The following is a 6,571-nucleotide window of genomic DNA, read 5'->3' on the forward strand; positions in this document are numbered from 1 at the left end:
AGTGAATTATCCCTGGCTTCCCTTTTACATCAAATGTACCAACTTGATTTTGTATGACAAAAATGAAAAGTTTGCTCATCTCTATGAGATCTGGAATCCAGTCCCTAAACATAGCATGTGGTGTTTTAGGCTGTTTTGTAAGTGGACTAGGGCTTGAACGTGATGAAGGCTGGAAGATTCTATAGGTTCATTTGCTCGCACTTTTTTTAGATTATTCTCTGGAAAAGGCACAGACACCCTGTATATCTGGAATAGGCAACTTTTACAAACTAAGCTCTTCTGCACAGAGGCAGGCAGGCTAAATTGAATGTTAGCCCCGTACAGTACTTGTGTTCATCTTCCCTGGGGAAGACCAGGACAGATGAACCTACATGCAAACCTCACACTTTTATCTTCTGGAATGAATTCTTTCAGGCAGTGACTGAGAGCTTCAACAGGCTGTCAGCAGTGGATGGAGATGATCATAGGGCTGTTCAACCACCATCACTCCTGGAATAACATAGCAATGGCTAAAGCCTTCAAGGTTTCTTTCTGAATGCCAAAACCCCATGCACAACGACAACTTTCTTTCTCTGAGTCTTTAAGGCTGAAATGTCTCAAAGGCTTTCACATGAATGGGTAGAGGACAGATCATGCTGGGATTGGGGACATCTTGTTCTAGCGTTGACACCTCCTTGGCTTTTCTATAAATTATTTAATCTCTTTGTACCATCTTTTTGGAATGCCATAAAGATTACCTCTTCACTTGAATGTTGTGAATGAAATATACGTATTAGTAAAGATTCTGGTTTTTTTTTTTTGATGTGAGGTACACTCATAAGAAAAAGTACTGCCCTTGGGTTTCTAAACTATAAAGTTTCATCTTCAGTCCGCAGTGTCTGAACTCTTGGCTGATTAATTCATGTCAAATCTTCATACTTGCAATAGTTTTCTCTTTTTCATTCCCAATCCAAATCTCAAGGACAATATACAGAAATTAATTTTTGAGTTAGAATGGAGGAAATTGCATTAAATTCCTTCCGAGAATTAATGTGAGGTTAAACGTAGTATTTGCGGACTCTACAATGCTTTTGTTTGCAGTTGTCCTTGCCATTTTTGTTTTAATCCATTATCTCTGCTCTTATAGAAACTATTTCAATTTAAATTTTCAAGTATTTTACAATAATATTTACTAGAGGGGAAAATTTTTCAGAGTGTACAGAAAGTTCATCTAGGTTGAATGACCATTTTTGAGTAGTTTAGATTTTTCACCATTGCTATGTGGAATGTGAAGTTTCTACCTGATCGATAATAAGGCACTTTTTGTGATGGTCAATTCATAGTCCTAGAAAAGCAGGATAGTTCATTTGTTTAATAGCAAAATCTTTGATTTGCCAGAAACTTAAGAACACATTTAAAGTTGTGATGAGTCTGAAATAATTTAGAAACATAGCATCTGAATCCCCAGTTGTGATACTGGCAGCTTTTCAAATGAATTCAATCAGTGAATTCTGATGATTTGTTTACCATCTTTTATCCCCCCAAGGCATCACAGGGAGAATTAAGTGAAAGAATAAGTGTGGAAGTAATGTGTAAACTGTAAGGGCAGTTTAATGTGAGAATCTTGATAATCTCTGTAATCGTTGTCGTCAGCATTACCACCACCACCTCTACCAGCGTCAAGTCGTATCTCAATTATTGCAAACTCATTTTTCTTCCTCACCTTGCTTCAGTCAGTTCAAAATCCTCTTCAAGTAACCTTTCTCTCCCTTCACTCCAGTCTATTCTCCTCCTTCATACCCCTCTTCTGTCTTCCAGATGAAGCGACCTCATATCTTTCTGAAAGATTCATTTTCTCCTCTAAGGCTTTTTCCTTGACCATCACAACAATCTCAGAAATGCCCAGTGTCAGCGATGACTGATGACAGAAACTAATCTCCTTCCCTGCTTTCGGTTGGATCTGCCTTTCTCAAATTCCATTCTCAGTGTAAATGCCCTCTATTTAAATTGAGAGTTCCATCAGCGGACTGGCCTCCCTCATCTAATTTGTTATTTGCAGCATCATTGCTATTTATGGGTGAGACACAGTAGGCATTAACGTGCCAGGTTCTTGCTCTAGAAAGATGGCATGGGGGACTGACTTTCCTAGCATGCCCACCGGGGTTGTCTGCTGAGTTTAAAGAGAATGGGGATGAGCCATCACACATATTCTCCTGTCATCCTGCCCACAGGAATACATTTGAGAAACAGGTATTATAGTGCCCCTCTGTCCCTGTGGAATAGTTTTCCTTTGGCTTCTTTCTACATCCCTTCCTGTACCCCTCAGCTCCTGATATGCCTATTAGTAAGCAACCCATTTCCAGAAAGTGGCTGGCTCAAACTTTTGACACCTGTGTGATCCTACAAATTGTAGGTGTTTAAAGTAAAGCTTATTTATTTATTGACACTTATTTAAATGGCTTTCAATTCATAGAGTTTCTTTCAAGTCTTCTTGGTTACCCTTTCTTTCTGAAATTATATATCCAAATTATAACCACAATCTATTACACAGTCACTCTGTACTAGTCTCTATGCTAAGTGCTTCTAAGTATATGTCTTTACAACAGTACTGCAACTATGCAATCCCTATTTTATGGTTGAGAAAATTTGACATCCGAGAGGTTAAAAAGTTTGTCCTGATCCTTGTGTAATTCATGAGCATGATGACTGGGTGTTCACACACTTGTGTGAGATGTGCCACCCTTTACATCGGCACATTACCCATCTGACCTGAAAAAAAAAGTTTGTCCTAGGAAGCAGAATTTGGCAAATGACAAAGCCCAGATTCAAAGGCTTCCATTTTTCTCACATGCTCCTCTAGAAATCCGTCCCCATGTAAAATGTAGTGCCCATACTACAAATTATTCCCCCTTCTCCCTTAATAGTTTTCTTATTCTCTATATCTTAGTTGTCAGGAAAAAAGAAAAACAATTGCCTAACTAAATTAATTTATGCTAAGGTATTGATGATTCTCACTCTTAAAAGAAGAATTTGTCAGCTCAAGCTAATTGTTAGTTTGTAGAAGATATGAAAAAAAATCTTAGAAGGGTGCCTTTTTATACTTAGCCCAAGTCACCAAAAGCTCCCCTATTCCGACATATGCACAAGCTCATACGTACACACACACACACACACACACACACACACACGCACATCCCTGAAGAATAAGAGGTTAACAATTTGAAATTTACTTTGTGCTGACCCCAGTTTTCACCAATCGAGCTAAGTGGCTCAGGAAGTATTGACAAAGTAAGACGTGAGCCTTGGCTTATATATGGGATTCAAGGTTAATTTTAATATAGTCTACTTGAAGAGCTACTGGTCTTTCCAATTAGCCATAGAATAAAGGACAATTTATATTCAATAACTCAAGTTTAGCCAGTGGAGAAAAATTATCTGAAAAGAGAACTGCTAAGAGACCTGACAGAGAAGATACTATGTCAATATACAGTCTTTTCTTCTTTCAACCTCTTTTTCTGATACTTGCTAACCCCTTCCAAAGTCTGGTATTCAAAACCTTGAATCACGTATGTAAAGGCTATATAACTATATATCTAATCACATCCCAGAGTCTTTTTAAAAAGCATTTTATTTAAAATTATACAAGAAATGCCCAATTACAGGCTCACCATAAAAAACATTAGAACATACAGAAATATATACAGTTAAAAATAAAAGTTGCTTATCACCTTCATTCCCATTTTATTTCTTCCCTCCAAATAAACTATCATTTATAGTTTGCACACAGTCATACAGCTGTGTGGACCTTTTTCTACTGTTTATATACAGTTAATTTATACATAAATTTTTTCTTGTTTTTTTTTAATGTGACTGAGGTAATCCAAAATATTATCAGATTAACCTTGACAGTTCCATGTCAGTATGTATAGACAAGTGCCTTGTTCTTTTTAATAGCTCTATAATATTCTATTTTTATAAATGTATAATAATCTATATAACCATTTTTTGATTGGTATACTTTTGGGTGTTTCCAAATTTTTGCCATCACTGGTATTACTGCCTAATTTTTTATGGTATTCTGCCTAATTTATCCAGAATATTTTATGGAATAGAGTCCTAGAAGAAGAATTTCTAGTCAAAGTCTTCCTAAGTTTCTTTGAACAATTACATTAGTTTCTAAAGTTGGCTTCATCCAGAATCTTATGGGAATGATTAGATGAATTAAGACATAAATCCAGAAGAGAATGATCTTTCCAACTCTGGGATACTGTTGTAAAATAATGGCTTTAGAAACAAATTATATATCCTTACAGCACATTAGACACCAATGCACTTCTAGGTAAGGCACTTCCTAGAAATAGACCTTGTATCAAGTTAGAGTTGAAAGGCATCTTAGGTATAGAGGCAAAAGGCAATAATAACAATGATAATAAGGGAGCATTTATGGAGCACCTGGTTTGCGCCAAGTATTGCCCTTTTGCCTGATTATTTCATTTAATCCTCCCAAACGATGTGAACCACTATGCTTTAGAAAGCTCATATGTTCTCAGGCAAGTTCTTTCATCTCTTTAGGCTTTGGTTTCTTCCTTCTGCTGTGTAAAGAAGAAGCTTACTCTGGCACTGGCTCTTGAAAGTCACTCATGTGTATCTCTTCCCAGCTTGTTCAAATGTTGGTTAAATGGTTTAAAGATAGCCATGGTGGAGGTCTTTGTATCTTGGAAATTGGCAAAGGCTACAAATCAGGGTTTCCTTGGACCAGCAAGCTAATCCTAACACCAAACCCCTAATCTTCATGAGCAGGACCAGCCCTAAACTGTCCCATTTCACTTCCATATATCCAACATCACTTCCATCCACCAATATTCAAATTCAGATTAGGTGTCTCAACTTCTGGTACATTACTTCCCTCCCTTACCTCCCCCTCATCGCCCAGATACCAACTCTTCCCCTCATCCCTCCCACATGTCCTGGAGTGGAGGAATAGGAGAGGTGGAAATAGAAACCAGTGATTTAACCCCAATCACACTTTCTTGTATATATTTCACAGCACACATTATCAAAGAATTTTATTAATTCAGTGGAGGGGCTTATGGGGAAAATGGGTACTGAATTTGTATCCCACACCAAACTGCCACCCTTCATCAGAAAGAAGTAATCAAGCCAGGTGCTGTGGCTCACACCTGTAATCCCAGAACTTTAGGAGGCCAAGGCAGGTGGAGCACCTTAGGTCAGGAATTTGAGACCAGCCTGGCCAACATAAGTAAAAATACAAAACTTAGCCTGGTGTGGTGGCACATGCCTGTAATCCCAGCTACTCAGGAGGCTGAGGTCCAAGAACTGCTTGAACCTGGGAGGTGAAGATTGCAGTGCGCTGAGATTATACCACCACACTGCAACCTGGGCAACAGAGTGAGACTTTGGCAAAGGAAGGAAGAGAGGAAGGAAGGGAGGGACGGAGAGAGGGAGGGACGGAGGAAGGAAGGAAGGAAGGAAGGAAGGAAGGAAGGAAGGAAGGAAGGAAGGAAGGAAGGAAGGAAGGAAGGAAGGAAGGAAGGAAGGAGTCAGTGTGGATGGTGAGGGTCATTCTGGGGCTCCATGTCCCATTCTGCAATATTGGTGCATCCATGTTAGCATCTTGAACCAGTCCTCCCTGGTTAAATATTTACCCACTACAGAACTGCTTGTTATGAAGCTTCAATTAAATAATTTATGCATTTGTGCCTGGCACTTAGCAAGTATCCCACAATGTTAATTCTTTTTTTTTTTTTTTTTTGAGACAGCATTTTGCTCTTGCCGCCCAGGCTGGTATGCAATGATGTGATCTAGGCTCACTGCAACCTCTGCCTCCTGGAGTCAAGCCATTTCTCCTGCCTCAGCCTCCTGAGTAGCTGGGATTACAGGTGTCTGCCACCATGCGCAGCTAATTTTTGTATTTTTGGTAGAGACATGGTTTCACCACGTTGGCCAGGCTGGTCTTGAACTCCTGACCTCAGGAGATCTGCCTGCCTCGGTTTCCCAAAGTGCTGAGATTATAGGCTTGAGCCACCACACCTGGCCAACAATGTTAATTCTTTTGTTTGTTTGGATGAGGAATCTGCAGTCCAGAATATTAGAACTTATTCCTCCTATGTAGCTGTAACTTTGTGTCCTGTGACAAATCTTTTCCTGTCCCTCCCCTCCCCCCTGTTTCTGTCCTTTTGTATCCAGTGCTCTACTTTTCACTTCTATGAGATAAACCTTTTTCTATCTTCAACATATGACTGAAAATATGTGATGTTTAACTTTCTGTTCCTGGCTTATTTCAGTTAACATAATGTTCTCTACTTCCATCCATGTTGCTACAAATGATAGGATTTCATTCTTTTTCATGGCTGAACAGTATTTCATTGTGTATATATGTTACATTTCCTTTATCCATTCATCTGTTGTTGGACACTTAGGTTGATTCCATATCTTGGTTATTGTGAATAGTGCTGTAATAAGCATGAATGTGCAGATGTCTCTTCAATATGCCGATTTCCTTTCCTTTGGATAAATGCCCAGTAGAGGGATTGCTGAATTGCATGTGAATCTGCGTCCTGGACTTTTCATT

At 38.9% G+C, this 6,571-nt stretch overlaps 1 pseudogene; it reads left to right on the plus strand.

Annotated features, from left to right (window-relative positions):
• The first annotated feature begins 2,657 nt into the window (after window positions 1-2,657).
• LOC118151980 (small nucleolar RNA U13) lies at window positions 2,658-2,749 on the plus strand (annotated as a pseudogene).
• The last annotated feature ends 3,822 nt before the right edge of the window (window positions 2,750-6,571 follow it).

The sequence above is a fragment of the Callithrix jacchus genome, chromosome 2, assembly GCF_049354715.1.
Source record: "Callithrix jacchus isolate 240 chromosome 2, calJac240_pri, whole genome shotgun sequence".
Classification (NCBI taxonomy): Eukaryota; Metazoa; Chordata; class Mammalia; order Primates; family Cebidae; genus Callithrix; species Callithrix jacchus.